The following is a 20,969-nucleotide window of genomic DNA, read 5'->3' on the forward strand; positions in this document are numbered from 1 at the left end:
TAAATTATATTCCTTGACCTTGTGAACTTGTATAATGCAACACACTTTTTAGAGCACATTTTAAATTTATTGTTTGAACATTTTTCCAGTAGGCTGTACTGTAGTCAATGAAACAAAATGCATGAACCAATAATGACAACACTGCTAAATTCAGAACATTTCCATCATAAAAGTTTACTTCCACACCCACACTGTAAATAGCACGACAGTAGTGTAAGCCGTAAGTGTCTTGCACAGCTTCTCGCACTTATTTTCAATTTCATTTTTTTGGGGGGGGGGGGCAAAAGGTCAAAAACCAGGGACATATTTTAAACATTGCTTGTATAATTTTGCAAAATTGCAAGAATAAAATGTTATGTTACCACCATGCATTTCACTGGCAAGTCTTGAACCCAGAACACTATGCACTACAGTCAGAGCAACACACCACTATGCTAAATCAGCAGCTTCCTGAAAAATAGGAAGACTGAAACCTAAGGGCTATCATTTAGTGAATTCATTTCTCAGAACAGCTCTCAACCTCTTAGCACAAAAAACCTGGGCAAAGCTCCGAAACTTAATGGATATCATTTAGTTTGGTGCCTGTGCTGGCCATGTATGATTTATTAAGTTTGCTGTCAGTGCTTTTTTCTTCAACTTTTTAAAGATTCCTAGATATTTGCTACATAGGATTTAGAACCTGTTCATTTAGCTAATGATCTGGCCAACTAATTGCATCCTTGGAAACAATGGCTGGCTGGACAGGGCTCTACTAGGAAGATGGATAAACATATGTGACTATAGTGGCAGCTTTTGTATATTCTAGTTCCACACAGCCACAGTTATCCCTTTACTCATAAATAATCATTGTGATAGAGGCAATCTATTGAAAATGTAACTTATAAATTTACGTACTATAGTTAATTTTTATCTCTCTATACTTCTCACATCCCTTTACACTCAATCTCTCTACATCCATTCACAATTAAATCAGTTTTTGCTTTACTGCCTTTCCTTACCCATACCTATTCTACACTGTTAGCAGACCCCCTAGGACTATAATATTTTACAAAACAGATGTATTATAATGAGACATTAGTCACTCAAAACCCAGTTAACACTCCTGCCACAGACTCGTTTGCCTTGTTAACTTTTGTCTATCACTTTGTGCTCCCCAATTACTTAACGCCTTTAATTTGGCATACCCTTAGTGCTGACAAAAATCATTGAATCTAAAGTTAAATTTAGTTATGCCGGCACATATCAACGTATCATGGTAACACTTTGCCTTGAAATTTACTTCAGTTTGTGTAGTTTAATCGTTATAATAAAGCAGTTCATCATCACTGAACATATATTACTAAAGTATTTTGGGTTTTATTGTGTTGCTTTTATCTTAACCTATGTGCATCATGCATGGATATGTTGTAATATTAGAAACCATATTTTTCTTTGCATGCATTGTAATTTTTTTTTTCTAGACCTTCTTTTCCATGGAACCTCTCTGGCTCTATCTGCCCAACCCAGATAACACTATATCTGTAATCTCTCTCCCTTTAAATACACACACACATACGCGCGCGCGCACACACACTTCTGCCAGAAATAATCCTTTCCTACCTGCAAAATCCATTCCTTCCAAAATGTTTCTGAACACCAAACCCAGGCATGGCACTTTGAATTATGAAGAAACCAGCACAAAGCGCGCTTGTTTGAGAAAAGGGCTGAAGAAACTGTTTCTAAAAAACATTACGACAAACCGGCAGCGCTCAGCGCTCGTTTGAATAAATCGCTCACAGATCACAGGGAAAGCCGGAAATGAACCCTTGAGCTCAATTCCGACAGGCTGAAAGCCCTGACGGAGCTGACGTCATCGCGCAAGTGATGACGTCAGCTCAAGATAAGAAACGGGGGAAAATTGAAAAATAAAATGAAAACTAAAGCTGGTAAAAGTCTAGAGGGGTGCCACTCGGCAATTGTGGCACCCCAGTATTTGGACTCCAAAACTCGGTAAAAACTGAATTATTCGGGACGGTTGGGAGGTATGTAGAGCAGCAGATTAAAGATTCTGAAAGTAAGGTATAGCCTTAAAACTACTGCTATGTAGTCACTGCTGGTACATGTACATAGCCAATGGGAGAATAGGTGGGTTTCAACAAAGTCTTAAAACATTGAGAGTTGCTAGTAGACCTAATTGAAGAAGGGAGAGCATTCCATAGTTTTTCTATATCAATATGGGAACGCATCTGACTGGTGGAAAGCATAGGTTTTGCTACATTAAGGAGCATCTGACTGATCACAGAGGTCTGTTTGTTTTATACATGGTGAACAGAGAGAAGAGGGCAGGACAGCTAAAAGGCTTATAGATTCGCTTATGAGCTGTGGTTAGTTGCAGGCATGTTAGATGTTGGGGAAGTTCTAGCCAGTTTAGATGTTGGAGTGATACGCAGTGGTGAGAGGAGTATTTAGCACTGGTTACAAATTTTGCGATTTTATTGTAGCACGAGTCCAGTTTGGATTTAAGAGAGGATTGTGTATTAGTAAGGAGAGGTGCACCATAGAGCAAGGATGGAAGCAAAAAGGAAAAGGCAAGGGATAGTCTTGCTGCATAGGTGCGGAAGTGTTTGTGCCTGTACAGGATGCCTAATTTATGATGTTTTGTTTTTTGATGATTGTGTTAATATGCTGGTCGAAAGTTAGATATTCGTCTGATGACCGCTAGAAGTTTGGTATACGGGACTACTTTGAGGCAAGTGTTGTTGAGGGAGATGATGGTAAATTCATTTTTGGTTAGGGATGTTGTTTTTGGGGGTGACCAACATAAGCTTGGTTTTATTAGCATTTAGGGCTAAACAGTTATTATACATCCATGTTTTAGTGGAGGCGATGGCATTTTGGGCGAGTGTAAGTAGTTCTGAAGTAGAGTTGACCATGCAGATGATGGTGGAGTCATCAGCATATTGGAAGACATTAGCATGGGGTATTTTGGTATGGAAATCATTAATGAAAATGCTGAATATCAGTGGACCTAGTATGGACCCTTGTGGGACTCCAGTGTTGACGTTGAGAAAAGGAGAGAGGGATTGGTACCATCTGGTTGTTTGCTGTCCATCTGTAAGGTAGTTGGAAAACCAGGCTAGGGTAGGGAGAGATATGCCTGAATTGGAGAGTTTGGTTGGGAGACTGTATCAAATGCCTTGAAAGGTCAATTAATAGTGAGAAGGCAAGGTATCCTGAGTGTCAAGTATGGTTGACTGTGTGCAAGAAAGGTATAAGAGCAGTGGGGTGGTACTATGACTAGGCCTAAACCTATGTTGTGTTGGTTTGAGGAGGTTGTGGCATAGTAGGTAATTAACTAGTTGGTTATGGATGCATTTTTCCAAAATTTTTGAGATGGGAGAGAGGATGGCAGTTGGATGGAAGTTAGATATATCATTACTATTTCCACCTTTGTGGAGAGGGAGAATAAACGCCTTTTTCCAGATGATGGGAATGAAGGACTCTTGAATGAATCTGCTTAGTAGTATACTAATGGGATAGGCTACAGCATCTGCTGATCTTTGGAGGAATTCTGGTGGTAAGTTATCTGGAGCGTTTGATCCAGGTTTACATTTAAGCAGGAGTTTCTTTATGGTAGAGGTAGGTGTTGGGTACAAGAGAGAAGTTTGGTCTTGTTGTACCAGATGGGTCTGGGGGCAGTGGGTTGATTAGTGGGAAGTTGGCAGTGAGCTTGACTGTACTGTTTTTAAAGAATGAGTTAAAAGTGAGGCAGTTTCAGCTGGGGCCATGTCTGGATCAGCTGGAGGGATTATTGCTTTTGCCTATTGCTCTTTCCTTTTACTTGGTTTAAATTGGTCATGTCAGACAAGCTGTCCAGCTTCAAGAAATGTGTGGCATGCTGGCATAAAATCCCTAATTCAGATGCCCACATTCAGTGTATATATTGTTTAGGCCCTAAACACCTAGATGTTGATTTTGACATATGCAAGGGTTTTAACTCCTGTGCACTAACAGACAGGAAAAACAAGTTGATTCTTAGGGATCTGATTCCCTCTAAACAGTCCTCAATGGCTGTTGGGGCTCAGACCTCCAGGAAACAAGATAAGAACGATTCCAGTACCAACGATTCTTGCAGAAGATCTGCAAATCACAATTGCCTGTCTGCTTTTATGTCATCTTCAGCTCCAGCAACAGAGCCACCAGCTAAACTTTCAAAAAATCTGATCCATCTGTATTGGATTAGAAGTTAAGATCTGAAAGATCCCTCAAATCATTTTTTCAACTCTGATCTCAGAGCTCATAGCAGCCAGACTCCCCTCGCCATTTCTAGAGCAGTGCCCTAGATAACATTTGAGTCTCTTCCTCTGTTTGGTCTTCCAGGAACCTATCCGAAGCAAATATGGATAGGAATATGAGGAAATTTCTTAGGACATAAATTCAGATGGGAGTCCTCTCTGCTCCAAACCCATCTGGTCCAGAGAGGCCATTTAGAACCATACCACCTATTGTCTCTCCTCCTTTGATCTGTCCTTCCATTTTGGAGCTGTCAGATCTGAAAGCCAAGGGGTTGTCTCTGAAATTGTCAGCTGTTTCTTCCCCTTGGAGCATCGGTGTTATATAGATTGGTTCCAGCTTCCTCCTTGAGGGAGCAGGAGCTAACAATTAGGGAGCTTCTTTCTCGGATCTGTCTATTTCTCCTTCCCCTAGGTGCTCTGCTTTTGAGGTAGTGGAGAGAGTTTTCTCTATACCTGGAGTTCAGACAACCCTGTCTTCTTTGGATCAGACTTCCCTGTCTCATTGAATTTGCATCCAGAGTCTCTTTCATCCATTCCACAGGGACAGCCACACAGAACCAGCAACCAGACTCTTTTGATACCTCCGTGGAGCATCTCACTGAGGGATTCCTCGAAAGACAAGGTGCAAAAGGAGGCATTTAGACTTCTCCCAAGAATCTGTAACTGAAGACACTGATTTTGATGAGGGGAAAGGGTCCCCCAGATCACCATCTGATGATGTCACCTTTGGAAATATCTCAGAGCTCCTCAAACCAAGGAGTGATTTGTCCCCCGATAATCCTTCCCAAGAGGAATCAATGTATTTGGAGGATTTTGGGTGTGACCTGTGTACCTCCTGGGTGACTCTGCCTACTGATGAGCTTATAGATTTAGTCTCTCTGTGGTTGTGGAAGGAACCAGACACAGTTGAGCCAGTATTTAAGATACCTGACAAGATCCATGCGCCACCCAAAGACTGGAGTAAAGGAGTACCCCTTGATGCCATGGTTGTTGTGGCAGCCACGAAAAAGGAACTAATGAAACACAGTTCCTCAGTCCGTCCCCCTGACAGGGAGTCTGGGGACCTGGACAAATTTTAGAAGTGTGTCTATGCTTCAGTGACTTTTGCTGTTGGATTGCTAAATTATTTGATACACTTTATTAGACTTCAAAGAGATTTGATCAAGGAGCTTCCCAAATCTCTCTCTCTCTGTCCATATCTTCTGAGGAAGGGGATACCATTTCCTCACAGTTGCCCCCCGTCCTCGGTCTATTTCCAGTTCGTCCATGAGGCTAATATTTCTTGCTGCTGAAAGTATCTCAAGGGCAGCAGGTACAGGCATTTCCATTAAAAGATATGTCTGAATGTGCTTGTGTGATTTTGTGCAACCCTTCAAATCTTCTTTTGTCAATGCACCCTTTGACGGAACCTTCTTGTTTAGCCCCAAAGTGAAGGACATACTCTAGGTGTGAACAGGAATGGAAAACCCTGTTTGCTATGGGTGTACATTTTTCTACTCCTCAACATATTTTTCTAGAAACTAATGAGGTGGTAGAAGAATGTGTTTCAAGAAATCCCAGGGTCCCTTTGAAGATACATGGGGAGAGAGTTCCTCCAAAGGCAGAGGGGGGAACTCACAAGGAAGATGCCGCCCCTGTGGCAGAGGTGGTCCACATAATCAGGGAACTGGAGATTCCTTCTCAGACCGATCCTGTCAGTGCTCCTCAGGAGGCCATCGGGGGTCGTCTATCCATGCACCAGAGAGCCTGGCTAAATATTACAAAAGATTCATTGACGTAGAGGATAATATCCAGAGGTATATCATATCATATTTTCCCATCCCCTCCATCAGTTTCAAAGAAAATTCCCAATGTTTCACCTGGTCAGAGGGAAGTAACAGCACTAGTAGTACAAAAGCTGCTAGAAAAAAAGTCATCCAAGAAGTCTACCTAGACCAGTGAGAGTCTGCAACTTATTTAGGAATCTTTTTAGTGCCAAAACAGATGGAAATTGAGACCAATTTTGGATTTCAACAAATTTAGTCAATCTGCTCAGTGCACAAAGTTCTGGATGGTCTCCGTTCAGTCCATTCTGCTGTTTCTGCACAAGGATGACTGGATGTGCTTAGTAGATCTTCAGGGTGCGTACTATCGCATCAAAATAAACAGATGATCCAGAAGATATCTACACTTCTGGCTGGGAGTCTGTCATTACCAGTTCAGAGCACTACCATTTGGTGTCACCACAGCCCCTGGGCTGTTCACCAAGTGCATGGCAGTCCTAGCAGCTCACCTGAGACTGCTGGGATTCCAAGTGTTTCCATACCTGGACGACTGGCTCCTGATTGCTTCAACCAGACATCAGCTAATTCAAACAAGGGACTACTTACTCCAGCTGTGTTCTCAACTGGGGATATATGTCAGTTACAACAGATCTCAACTTAGTCCGACTTAAACTTTGGACTTCATCAGTGCTCATTTCAATACAGCCAGTCAAATAGCTCATCTCCCTCTGTGTCTGATTCAAACCATTCAATTCCCAGTCAAAAGATTATTCACAAGGCTTCTCTTCCATCGCATCTGTTGCTCAAAGCCTTGGGATCCATGTCAGCGATAATCAGTCTTGTACCACTGGCCAAATTGTATATGAGAATCCTCAAGTGGATACTTGCAACTCAGTGGTCTGTTCTCCAACGCCCATTATCCAGATTGGTCAAAATAACTCTAGCTTGCAAGAATTATCTTCTCTGGTGGATTCACTCCAGTCAAATACAAGAAATCCGTCCCTTTCTTCTCCCCCCCCCCCAACCCAAGGCCACAGTAACCACAGCCGCCTGTCAGGTAAGGTGGGGGTGGGGCATTCCGTAGGAAGGACAGTCCAAGGCACATGATCCTCCCGAAGAGTCCAACATGTGTATTAGTGTCCTAGAAATGAGACCTGTTCTAGGGTTGCTGGCCTTTCAAGACACACTCCCAACTGGGACTATCACGATTCAGATGGACAATATGTGTCAGTGGTCTGGTACATCAACAAACAAGGGGGAACCAGGTCTTGCCCTCTTTGTTGAGAAGCTATGAGAGTATGGCAATGCACGATCTCCTCCAGTCGCTTTCTGATAGCAAAGCATATCCTGGGGAAGCCCAACGTGATTGCAGACAAGTTTAAGCAGGTTCATTCTGATGGCTCACAAGTGGTCTCAATATCAACATAGCGGAGATTTTCTTTTGATAGGGCCAACCATGCTGTGACCGTTTCACATCTTTCGTCAACAAGTGCAGCAGGTTCTTTTGGCCTGATCCCCCCCACTGGGGGAGTCACCAAGGGATGCTCTACTTCACTCTTGGCCCCCCTGGTCTCCTTTATGCTTTACTCCGTTACCCCCATTCCAAATATCTCCAGAAAGCATCTTGATTGAAGAGCACAGTTATCCTCATTGCCACTTACTGGCCTGGTTTGATCTGGTTTCCCTTCCTTTGGCCTCATCTTCTACATCTGCCCTGGATTCTGGATCCAACTCCAGACCTGTTGTGTCATCAGACAGACAGGACTCATCTGGATATTTTCAAGCCTCAAGTTGACCACGTGGTTTCTCTGCTTTCGTTGTTTGCTAAAGAGCCCAGGCTCTCCTCACCAGTCAGTCATATTCTGTTATCTTCCAGTAAAGCTTCCACTAGAAAGGTTTACAAAAATAAATGAAAAAGATTTGTTTTCTGTGCACATAGAAAGATTTTAGTCCATTTTTCGGCATCGATTTCAAGGTTCCTGACTTTTTATCTACAATTTTCAGTGAGGGTGCTGTCTCTTGGCTATCAGAGTACAGTTAGCAGCCATTTCCAACTTTCATGTAGGAGTAGATAATTCTACTTTAGCTTCCTCCAAGCTTTGTAAAACCTTCCTCAGAGGAACCAACCTATTTAGACCTCCTTTAAAGGATCCTACTCCTTGGGATTTAAATATTGTTCTTCAGACCTTGACTCAACCCCTTTGAACCATCAGCTAAATTTGATCTGAAGATTTTGACCTGGAAAACTGTTTTCCTAGTTGCTATCACTTCTGCCAGGAGAGTGTTTGAAAGTCAAGCATGGTCTTCTAAACTTCTTTATTTAAATTTTCACAATGATGGGGTTTCATTACAGACCAGTCCTTCCTTTTTACCAAAGGTGGTGTCTGAATCGAATATTAATCAGGTCTTCAGTCTTCCAGTCTGCTTTCCTAACTTTTCAAACAAAGAAAATGCATCTTTTGGATGTCCACAGACTGTTACATTTCTATACATTTCTAATTTCACAGAACCAAAGATTTGAGAACATCTGAACAATTTTGAGTTTCCTTTTCTCATTCAAAATTAGGCAAACCCGTATCTAAAGTGACTTTGGGCAAATGGTTAATTGATAGTATGATCTTTGTTTATGAGAAAGTGGGTTTGCCTTTACCAAAGCCTCCAAGAGCCCATTTCACAAGGTTTGTGATGACCTCATCAGCCTTTTTATCTAGAACTGCATTGGATGATATTTATGCAGCTGCAATGTGAGCTAATCCTCATACGTTTATCGCTCATTACAGTTGGATCTGGTCTCTAGGTGAAGAGCAGCCTTTGACTCAGCTGTTCTCCAGAATATCCTTCCTTAGAGTCCTTCAAGGATTTAGGTGGCTGGTGACTCTGTCCCAGCTGTTGAGGAATGAATGAAAATGACAAAATCAGATAGTTAATTTGTTCAACATACGATTCCATCTGTGTTGTCCATTTTCATTCTTCCTCAACTTCCTACCCACCTAATCCCCTCCTTGTTTTACTCCTGGATAGATTTGAAGAGCTTGGAGGAACCTCTGTTCCTTTGCACTATAGCTTCCATTCTTTTCTCAATTCCCACTGCTCTATAAATCTTTGGGCAGCAAACTAATTCTTAGGTATGTTATGTTGATAGAGCATTGTGGGTAAGGGGAGAAACTCAAGAGTTCAGGTATTCTACAGTCTGGAAGAGGCAGCAGAGTCAGATTCAAGAATCTGGTCCGAATCCAGCTGTTGAGGAAGAATGAAAGTAGACGTCACAGATGGAACTTTTTTTTTCTCTTTAGGAGAGAGTCATAAAGCTGATGATTTTGGACATTGCACAACAGTTAATAAAAATACTGTAGCTGAAGAGGTAGACATGTTCAGGCTTTTTTTTTGCAGAAAGTATGGCAAGAAAAATGGAGTCCTGTTCATAAATAAATATGTAAAGAATGCAGCAGATGTCAAGTTCACTGCATGTACAAAATCTAGTGACCCAAGGAGCTTGTGCCTGAGATTCTGGGAGAAATTTCTCTTCCTTTTGTTTTTGGCATACAGTTGTCCTCTCCTAATCAGTGTACATTCTTTGGCTCTTTTGCTCTGCTGTCTGGTCACTGCTTCAGCACAAAGTAAGGGGGAGAGGTGGTTAGTGTAAGGCCAGGTTGCATTTGTCCTGAAAATTATTCTTGCATAAAATGTGTGATGACAGTTTTTTCGGAGTAGGTAAATTCGTCTGCCACCTCTGAACCATTTTGCAGGCAGCTGGTATTGCATCTCTCTTGATTCAAGTACCGGTAAAGAACCAACAACTCCTTTTGTTCCTGTTTCATCCAGTTCAGAATCATTTCCTTATTACTTAATGAAAATGCTATAGTCTATGATACAGACATGTGAACAGTCAGCCCCAGTGTTGGGTAGTTGAGCACTTGAAACCCATGACATGGTTTCCAGAGGGATGTACATTGATCTTCGAGATATCTGAATTGTTTTCTGATCTCTTGTGTGAAATTGTTTGCCGAAGCTTATTTTCCCTTATTTGGGAAGTACAGCTTCAGCAACAGTTCTTTATACCTTCAGCATTTGGTAGTTACCAGAGGTAGAAAAGAACTTCCTCCTTTATCAGCTATCTCTAGAGAATTAGGGGAAAAAAATTTACATATAGAGACTGTCTTGTTCTTTCTCTTAGCCTGTAAACCTGTCAGAGTTGTCTTGTTAGATATAACCGGTACATTGTTAGCAAATCAGTTAATCGGTGAAAGCGGCTGCCCTCTGTGGTTCACATATTACCATTCCACCCCCACTATACTTGCACAACCCATCCATTGAGAGACTGTTTTCAAGTTCTTTGTACATCAGTCAAGCACGTAGTTAACTATTGTTAGAAGCACCATAGGTGTATTTTTTTTTCTTTAGTTTGGGCAAACTGATGGCTTTAGCAGGTCATCACACTGTCCTAGCATAGTGTGTGATGTCATAGCATGTGCCAACATAAGAGGACACATGCTAATGAGTATGGAAGCTTTTGAGAAGAAAAAAAAATGTCAAATGTGAGTGGAAGAATAAACCCATTTGTAAATCGCCTGATTCTATGAGGGCATATCGGTTTACGTGCATCAGCAATTTCCCAGTATGAAAACCATTGGCACTTCCCTATGAATCTAGCAGGTTTAAACCCCTTTTTGATAATTCTCACATTATGAAGCAAGTTGAACATCTGGGAAAGGTTAAGTGTGTCAGCAAAGGCCGTCAGTCTGGATGAAGGTGTTGCTGCCTAGAAATGGTGAAGTTCATATGTAGTTATAACATACACCTTCAGAATATGTTAAGTTTTTCCTGGGAGGGCAGCATCAGTTACTCAGTGGTGAAGAAGAGTGAATGTGTGCCAGAATGACACAGATACAGCAGTGTGCAAATTTTGCATTGATCACTGCATCATTCCCCCCAAAATGACTGCATGGAATCTTGTAATACTTAACATGGTAGATTAACAATGAAATCTGCAACGTGTGGCATTTTTTTGTAACCTAATTATCCTCTTCAGTTTTGCATCATGATTGTTTTTACCGATGTCCTGGATTATTAATACAAATTATTCAGTACTTAACTCCAGAATATGTTTCTATTTTATTGTTCCTTACTTAGTGCTAAAACTACGGCTTGCTTTAGTTAATAATGCTGTGAAAATGTTAAGTTTTAGAATTTATCCGTGTGCACTTTTGATTCACTGTCTTTGTTTTTTCTTCCTCTTTCAGGACTCTGAAATTAAAATTGCCATGCACAATGAAAACAGAAGGGGAACTCCTATAGGATTCTCTCTCATGGCTGATACAGACAAAAAAATTCTGCCTGCCCCTGCTCACAGTGCCAGATGATTAATTTGGCAAAGCCGCAGTTTTGACTTGTGTGAGCATGGGGGAGGGGAAGGGAAAGGAGAGATTGTCAGTAAAAAATAAAAAAAGATAAAAAAGAGCAATCTGGCACAGCACAAAGATGGCTGCAGCACAGCACATACCATTGTGGGAAAGCTGGTTTCCTACATATGTAAGCAGAGACATGAAGAGTTGTTTACTTGCTCGGTGATGGATGAAATGTGTTTCAAGAAATACATATGAAAAAAGACTACAGAAGACATGCCCAGGGAAGGTCTTTTAATTTTTTAACCAAAAACAAAAGAGGGAAGACATGAGTCTTTGATCTAATCAACAGAGTGTTGGCAGAAAGTATTGCATGTGCCAATTTGGAGAGTCTACCTGAGGAGCAAAATTCTAGGGACCCAAAATTAGGGATTTTCTCATGCCCCCTTCCAGCTATTGCCCTCCATCACCTAACCACCCTCTTACAAGAAACAAACTTTATACTGAGGTCATTTGATCCAGTTCGGCCTAATACAGACCATGGACCATATTCCTTCTGAAGGGGCATGGCCTTGGGGGGGGTTTGTTGTTTGGGGTAAGACAGATAAAAGGACTGCATTTAGGTGAGAGGGCTGGCTGTTTTAAATCAGCACAGCTGCAACCATTAAAAAAATGCGCAGACATTCAAAAATAAAGCGCACTCTGTTCCGTCTGGTGTTGTAGCCATCTCGTGAACAATAAAATATAAATGATAAACTTTATTTGTTAGCAGCCTGTTTTACTTCATTAAATGTGTCCAGCTGTAATCATCTTTTAATTGTCTTAATACTTACATTACAAAAGAATAGTCAGACTCCAGGAATTTCTTTCTGTGCCTTTAACTTATTTTCATTGTAGCTTTGGTCAGTGCCAAGCCAAAGTTCGAGACAGATATTTAGTAATCCACATTTTGTTTGACTGTAACAACAGACTGAACCATACTTGATCTGAGTATTTTATTGGCATCTCTATAGGCTGGCATAGTATTACAGTGTGTTAATGTAATCAGCTGATGAAATTCGTACTTTAGTTATGGGTTTTAATGTCTCAGTTTGCAAATTCATGCTGCCTGATTGTATGCAAGTCATTTTGAGACTAGTGACATTACTCTTGAAAAAGGCATTTGCGCATGGTCAGCACTATCCATTTTTTGAAATGGAAGGAAAGTTATATTTATTGATGTCTGTCATATTGCATTCTTTATTCTGTCAATTGTGCTATGTGACATTGTCCCTCAAAAGATACAGATTGTCTTGTTTTCTGATACTGTGTGCTCTCTGAAGTGTTTGTAAAGCTTTTTTTATGCATCACTTACTGTTTGAGGATCATTTTTGAGGCTGCTTCACCATTCTTTACATTCTCATTACTCTAATTGCAGCCTGGAAACTGAAGAGTTAAACTGACTTAGGGAGAGCTGGCACCTAAGTGGTAAACATTGCAGTGATCTCCTCTTGGATGTGCTTGGTTTCATGGTCGCTCTTTTCCCAGTTTGGTATGCAGTGTATTGTACAGCTTCCCATAGACTGATACCATTACTTAGTCCAAATGCTTGTATATTCTTGTCAGTCATATAAACACACTTGGTTACAAACTGCTTGTCCCATACTGTGTGCTCGCAATTGAAGCCAAATGCAGTGTTAGGCTGTTTTATCAAATCATACAGACAGTGTTTTCTTTTCTTCATTGTGGTAGTGGTGCCAGCTTTCATGTTTCAGCAGAACAAAAACAGCATTGGTGATATTGAGACACACATTAAGGTCATCCTCAGCACATAACCTAACTTTTAATGTCTATGCAGCTGTTTACTGGCTGTGTAATCCAGTAACCCACATTGTACATCAGTGTCCTGAGGCATCAGTTTAGCAAGGTAAGTGGAAGCAATAACTAGTGCTGTAGAATAAAATGTGGAGTGATGTAGTGAAGGCTGATAAGGAGGAAAGGAGTGGATACTTGCTATGCATGTCACTGAAAAATGATCTTAATTCTGTGTACAAGACCAAGCTTTTGATTTATTTTCCTTACTATTTCAGTTGTGTTGGTTGAAGATATTCTTTAGCTTCCAGCAGTTTGGCCTCATCTATAGCTTTGAATAGTATTGTGTCTTTTGAGTAGATATGGAGATCAGCTAATTGTTTGGATTTAAAGATGAATTTTTGAGCATCAGTTTGGTTTTACTGAACATAAAGCCTGAGTTGGATATCCACATCTGACTGTTCTGGAAGAATAATTGCAGATGTGTATTAACTAAATTTATAGTTGTTGCTGATATAACCAGTGTTCATATTGTGTGTTGTGGGCAGAGTGGGACTGTATTTTTACAAGGCTGTTGTGTAATAAGAGGCCAAGAATGGAACCCTTTGGAATTCCACACCACTGCCTGCAGCATAGGTGAGTGCTTTTACCCATCAAACAGCTTGCTGTCTGTCTGAGACAGAGCTTATCAACCGGTCATTGGCCTGTTTACTAAACACCAGTTTGTTGAGATAGGAGAATGGAGTGTGAAACAATATGAAAGATTTTTTTGGGAGATCAAGAGAGTGAGTACTTAAGTGCCACTTAGTTGTCTTCAGGCAGAGTTAGTAAAATTTAAGTGAGCAGTGGTGACATTATGGCCGGAGTGAAAACCATCCCTAGAAGAATTCAGGAATTTGCCTAGGGGAGGGTGGAGAAGCAGCAGTATGTCTGTGGCTGAACAGATAAAAGTGCCACCTTTATACAGTGATAGTGCGATGGCAGATTCCTAGGAAACTGAAACAATGCATTCCTTGCTATGGCTATTAAAAAGATTGGCATGGGATAGGCAATATTGTTAGCAGCAAAGCGTGGCTTTTCTGCAGAAACTTTGTCATTGATCAGAGAGATATTTCAGTTTATCAAGTAACTGGTATTATCAGTAGATATAGAAAACCGGAAGGAGAAGTCATCGATACTTTGCCGGAGTTGTTAGGTGGTGGTCTTGTGGTCTATCCATAGATTTGGCTGCATTTTGAAAGGGCTCATAGTTTATATGATGCAAGTGGTCTTAGTGTATGAGTTGTACAGTGTTCTGACAAAATGCTGTAAGGCTGTGCACAGGATATTTTTGCTTTGATAGGATGCCGGTTTACTAACAAGGAGGTTCATTTCTACTTTTGTTTACAGTACATTTCATGATGATTGCAAGGTAATACTGTTTCTAAGCTAGGTCTCACCAGTGGACCTACTTACAGATAGGTTCTACACTCTTGTGGGAGTATTCTGCTGAATTGCTACTTTATTTAAACTTTTTTTTTTTTGCTGTTGTGTCTTCATTTTTTGCACTTTGAATTTCTAGTACTACTGCATTTTATAGCATAGGCTAGGTACAGGTTGATGAATCTAGACTATTTGGTATCATTTGAGCACTAAAACCAGCCAACTTGTATTAATAAGGCCCCCCTGCACCCTTGTTGCTGAAGTATGCAGCCAAGGACCCATCTGAGTTGGGGATTGCTGGAATAAGGCTCAGTCTTGGGCTTTCCCTTTGATTTCTTTGTTTAAAATTGTTTAACTTTGCTTTTATTTAAGCATCATGTTTGCGCTCAGTTTACTGGAGCTGCTCAGAGATTGTACTGCTACCCTGCGCATAACTCGGTAGTGCATTGTGAAGCATTGATGCAGTTTTCTACCCCTAGCCCTCCATAGAATAGCAGCTTTTTATTAGTCTTGCAGCAAAACCTGGTCCATCTAGCCCACTCCATACTAGTTACTACAGTATATACCTACCATAACGGACAATTTCCCACCATTCCTCCAGCCATCCTTATTCACTTGGGCATCCTGAGGCAATGTAGCTGTTGCCTCATGTGTACTGACAACCAGTTACTCCTAAAATAAATAAATACAACTTGTGACAAATGTATTTATACTATGAATTTGGAATCAGTTCTCTCACTTAACAAGTCAGATGTCAAACAGGTTGTCAGCACACACACTTCACCTCTTGTACATAACAAGCTCACAGCACATACGCTCACATACATGGAGGTACTCGCTAGAAGCCTACCTAAAGATCAGAGACCTGCCAAGCACAAACCTGCACAAACTGCAAGCCCAACAGAATCCACTACACATAATACACACAACAGTGTCTCAGCCAATAAGCCTATAAAGCAAAACACCTCAAAACCAAATGTCTTGGTCATAGGCATCTCCATAGTGAGACACAAAGATGTCCCCCTCACCAGGCTGGACAAGGAGAAGATCACAGTCAGCTGCTTCTCAGGTGACAGAATCCATCAGATCAAGCACATACTTAGGTCTATCAATAGCAAGTACCATTATGACTGTGTCGTAATCTGTGTTGGAGTGAATGACTTGAGATGTACCTCACTGGACTATGTGAAAAGAGACATGAAAGAGCTTTCAGATTGTGTGTCCCAGGCAGGTATGTCCCTCACTCTAAGCAACATTCTACCTTCACCCAGGTTGATGCTTCAGTATAAACAAAAGATGATTGACTTCAATTGACTTAGCTTCTGGTGTTAATCCAGGGGGTTCCAGTATCTGTCAGCCTGGAAAGATATGGCCGACAGACCACGCTGCTTTGCCAGAGATGATTTTCACCTGTCGTCTCTTGGCTTTCAGTTACTGGCAAAGGTAATTGCTTCCCCCATTGTGCCTTTTTTAGGCAATTTCATAGCAAAATTCCCGACATAAAAAAAAAAAAATCCACTAGAGACAAACTCAAGGTTATGCTGTGTGAGGCTAGGAGTCTAAATCAGAAACTGCACTCACTGGAAGAACTTATCTTGGAAGTTGCCTGTGTCTGTGCAGTCACAGAGACATGGTTCAAGGTAGCAGAGAGCACCCCGGTCATGCAAGGCTACAATGCCTTCCTCATGTTCAGACCTCAAAACAAGCGGGAAAGAACCAAAGGCAGAGGTGTATCCATCTTCATTAAAGATAAATACACCTCAAGATTGGTCAAACAGTATGGCTCCCTAAAGCTGCTCCAGGTGCAACTAACTGTAAGTAAATTCTCCTTCCATGTCATTGTTAGATATGGGTCCTCCGCCATGAACCACAAGAACCACTTTGCCTACCTGGACCTACTTGAGTCACTCACTATACCGCCAAAAACCTTGGTCATGGGTGACTTCAGCGATCCTTCCATCATATGAGAGTCGTATATGAGCACAAACATGCTCGCCTTAAGGTTCCTTGACTTTAATATAAAATGCTCTGTAACAGATAGTTTGCACCCCTGCAAGGGCTGAAATTACATAGACTTAATACTCACCAATGTAGGAAGTCTCTGCAGTACCCCCTGTGTTACTTTCCCTGGATAAGGTCTGATCATAAATCAGTCTCGTTTGAAGTAATGATCATACCTGACCCCCTTGAGTAAAAAGGATGAAAATTTTCTCCAAAGCAAACTATAGCCTCCTAACTGATTACATAAATAGTTTTAAACCCCGTGCTACCACTGTCAGCAGTGACTGTTATACAGAGGTGTACACAAATGCCAGGCATAAACATCTGTACAAATGTGTCTTGGCTGTACCTGAATGGATCAAAACAAGGTCCTCACAAAAAAACAAGCCACCCTGGTGGACATGAAGCATAAATAGGTTATACAACAACAAAAAGAAACTGATGCCTACGAACAAGAGGGAGTTGATTCAGTAGAAGGAGGATACCTTCCACAGCTTCAACAAGCAAATTAGATATCTTGTAAAGTCCTTTGAAGCCAATTACGAAGCTAAACTAGCATCCCTAGCTAAGGATAATCACAAGGCGTTCTTTAGCTATGTCAGAAATCTAAAAAGGAAGGCCCAACTTTGTGCCAAACTAGTAGTGGGCGATACCACTCTTACTGACCCTGAGGACATTGCCAACCTGCAAGCAGACAGATTTGGCACAAACTTCACCCCTCTGTCCCCACCAGACATATCCCAAAGCATACCTGTCACCAGTCCTCTACCTACTGTCTCCAAAGAGCAGGTCTAAACTACACTCTCCATGGCCAAAAACACAGCCTGTATGGGACCAGATAACATCCCAGGCTGCCTACTAAATGGTCTTAAAACAGGACCTAGCAGAACTACTTGGCACACTCTTCAACCACAGTCTAAGTATTGGCTTTGTCCCAGCAGAGTAGAAAACAATTTCCTACACAAAGAAGGTCCATCAACCGACCCTTTGAACTATAGACCCATAAGCCTAACCAGCCTTATCTGCAAGGCCATGGAGAGAATCATCATGTACCTCATCAGCAAAGTTATAGGTGACCTTAAAACTCTTGACCCGACCCAATTTGTCTTTGTTAAGGGTAGATCATACTTACTAAACCTGGTGGGTGACTTTGAGAATATCACCAAAGCCCTGGATGAAGGCAAAACAGTACATACAGCTTACCTTGACTTAGCCAAGGCTTTTGACAAAATTCCCCCACTCGGGCATCATTGAGAAACTCACCCAACTTGGAATTAACCCATACGTCACTAGATGGTGGCCAACTGGCTCACTGATAGAACGCATACAGTCAAAATTGGGGATTACACCTCTACCAACTAAGCAGTTACCAGTGGTGTGCCCAAGGATCTGTGCTAGGCCTCCTGCTGTTTGGAATCTATTTCTCAGAAGTACAGGTGAAAATAGATGGCCTGTGGCTTACCAGGTTTTCTGATGACTGCAAACTGGGTGAAGTCATAGAGTCCCCCAATGATGCTGGCGTACTACAAAAAGAGCTTGTATGGTGCCAAAGCCCCAGAATTAAACTAAAAGCAAAAAAATGCGTTATCCCTTTCGACAAAGGGGAAGTCACTGTAAATTATGTTAACAGTACCTCTTAGCTCATCCCTGTGGTAAGAGATTTGAGAACACAGGTTGATGGCAACCTTAATTTTGATCACCATGTGTCCACAGTGCTAAGGAAGGCCTTCTATGTTGCACATCTCATAAGTAAGGCATCGCATGCAGAGCTAAGGATGTTAAAACTTCCTTGTACTCATCCCTCATCAGACCACTAATAGAGTACAACGCTCCCTTCTTTACATACCTCAACCAAGTGCAGCAGTTGGAGAGACCTCAGAGATTTCTTACCAGGAAAATTCAGGGCCTTCACCACATGACCTCCATGGACAGACTGAAGGCCTCGTCACTGTACTCTGCATCTTATAGGCTGCTGAGAGGTGACTTATGCTTGGCCTACAGAGCAGTCTCTGACCCTGCCCTAATGGAAATTGCACAAGTCAAATAGGACAAGATTCACTCGCTCTAGAGATCTTACTCTAGCCTGCAGCATTAACAGGACATGCTGGAGAGAGAGAAACATCTCCCAGAGATTGCCACTCCTCTGGATTAGGCTCCCAATTCATGTAAAACAGAGCTCCTCAATGACTCTTTTTAAGCATAACTTAGACAACTGGATAGGAGACTGCAAATTTACCCTGGGTGGTGTTGCCTATGGCTCTCTTGGATAAGGGCAGTCAGTGCTGATCATAGACACGCTCTGCAAATATAGACCATACAGCTTGGTGAATAAGGTAACAAGGGTATAACATGGCTAGGCTTGGAAAGGCCCTAGGGCCCACAGCCTAGTAACCACCTGTGAACCTACGAACATTAGGGTTGAGATGTGTTTTCTGTTGCTTAGTTAATAAAAAAGAAGTGGGATTTCTCTTTATTGTTATTGTTGTATATGTATAGGATTACTCTTATGTGTTTTCTTCTGTGATATCCTACTTGTGGATATGGAGAAAAGTTTCAAGAAGTGTTCTAAGTGTGACCATAAAATCCTGCCCCAGGACACCTATGATTTATGCATGGTATGCCTGGGGCCAGAGCACCTGGATGCAGACTGCAGTGTTTGTAAGGGCTTTGGCCCCAGTTCCCATGCAGACCACTGCAGTAAACTAATCTTAAAGGGTCTTCTTCACCCATGTACTCAAACTACCACTGGGGACAAGTAAGACAAGAAAAAAGGAGAAGCTAGGACCATGTTCTGATCAGAAAAATTCTAAACAGGTGGATGACTTGTCCCTTCCACTACAGATGCTTGCATACAAGTCTTCTCTTCCAGCTCCTGAAACCATCATCATCTGGGTAACTCTTCAGTCAGGACATTCAGTAGACTCCTAGAAGAGGAGACCCTCCCAAATTCTTTCCTCCAGGCGATCTTCTGATGCTTTTTAAAAGCTGTCATATCCTTCTGCAGCACTACAGTGACTGATTGAGAGCTAATGATGAGGGTGTTTTTGAAGGTGCACATAGAGTTGGGTTTCAGTCCACCCCCCTCTGTTTCCAGGACAGAAAGAGTTGACCCATCTTTACATTTCTCTTAGCTGTTTCCCCGGTGTTAGTCTCAAAACCAGCAGTTTCAGAACTAGCTAGCCTCATAGAGCTGGTCTGCTTGGTACCAGTTGGCTCCAGATTCCATTCATCCAATACACTGAATGCCAGTACCTTTGACATTGAGTGAATCTTGGTTAGACTACTAGCCTCTGTGCCGTTTGTACTGCCCCTGGCCCCAATTCACTTGGCACCATTCCCAGTGTCAGAGTCCTCATCCTTTGAGCCATCAGCACTGATCTCTCTCTCTCTCTCTCTCGGGGCCCTCTGGGTCCTCAGCGTCAGGGCATCTTTTTTTTTTCTGGGCATCTACCTTTGGTGCCACTTGCATTCACATAGGTGAGGACTACAGTGACTCTGGGAAGGAAGTCCCACTGCTTATGTATTCTGGATCCGCTTTCAAGATGATGATAGCCTCCCCCAGGTGGATGAAAGATCCTCTACCCATTTACCTGCGACATCATTCCTTCCATCGTTCAGCTAACTCATAATGAAGTCCAAGGACAGAGTAGATTGGAAATCCTCAAAGAATAGTACCAGGTTCATCCTGAGTCCTCAGAACACAATAATTAGTCAAAATCAAAGAACTCCGTGAAGAGGATGTGCAGCAGTAAATACGTAGACACGCCTTTGGAGTTCCTGAGCTCCGACACTGACTTAAATGAGAGAGAGCCCACTCACAACAATCTCTTCCAGAACACACTACATTTGTCATGATCTTTGGATTGATGAGACAGAGGAGATCTTGGCCTGTAGATCCGCTCTCTCGGGTTTACGTGTTTTTTGAGGCGCACTGTTCTGCACGTTGTACCTCTTAGGTGGTATCTCCTACCAGACCATCTTATTGACTCGGTTGCAAAGAGGGCATAGCCAGAAGCAGAGACCACTGAAGATCTGTCCTTACAAAACAGATGAAGTACTGCTCCCACTTAGCACTAGTCAAAAATCCTCTGGTGGATTCTGTGATTGTTGGAGCAGCAGCTAAGAGAGAGAGAGCTGACCAATGAGTCATCTGCTGTCTATTCACCCAGTAGAGTGTCTAGGTTTATAAAATGAGGAAGTGCACTTAAGCTTCTGTTACTTTTACTTTGAGGGTGTTAAATTACCTGACATGCATGAAACTATTTCAAAGGGATCTAGCAGAGCAAAGCTATGGAATACATTGAGCAAGCCCACCTACACTAGATTCAGCAGAGCAACTATATTCTACCATGGATACCTTGATGATCATCACTAAT

At 41.9% G+C, this 20,969-nt stretch overlaps 1 protein-coding gene across 1 annotated transcript in view; it reads left to right on the forward strand.

Moving 5' to 3' along the window:
- Positions 1-12,140, forward strand: part of TNPO3 (transportin 3) — a 2,808,908-nt gene extending 2,796,768 nt beyond the window's left edge. The window contains exon 22 of the mRNA XM_044088630.1: positions 11,278-12,140. The gene's annotated coding sequence lies outside the window, so the exon portion shown is untranslated. The remainder of the gene's footprint in view (positions 1-11,277) is intronic.
- Positions 12,141-20,969: the final 8,829 nt, after the last annotated feature.

Source organism: Protopterus annectens, chromosome 11.part0, assembly GCF_019279795.1.
Source record: "Protopterus annectens isolate FY-2018-M chromosome 11.part0, PAN1.0, whole genome shotgun sequence".
Taxonomy (NCBI): Eukaryota; Metazoa; Chordata; order Ceratodontiformes; family Protopteridae; genus Protopterus; species Protopterus annectens.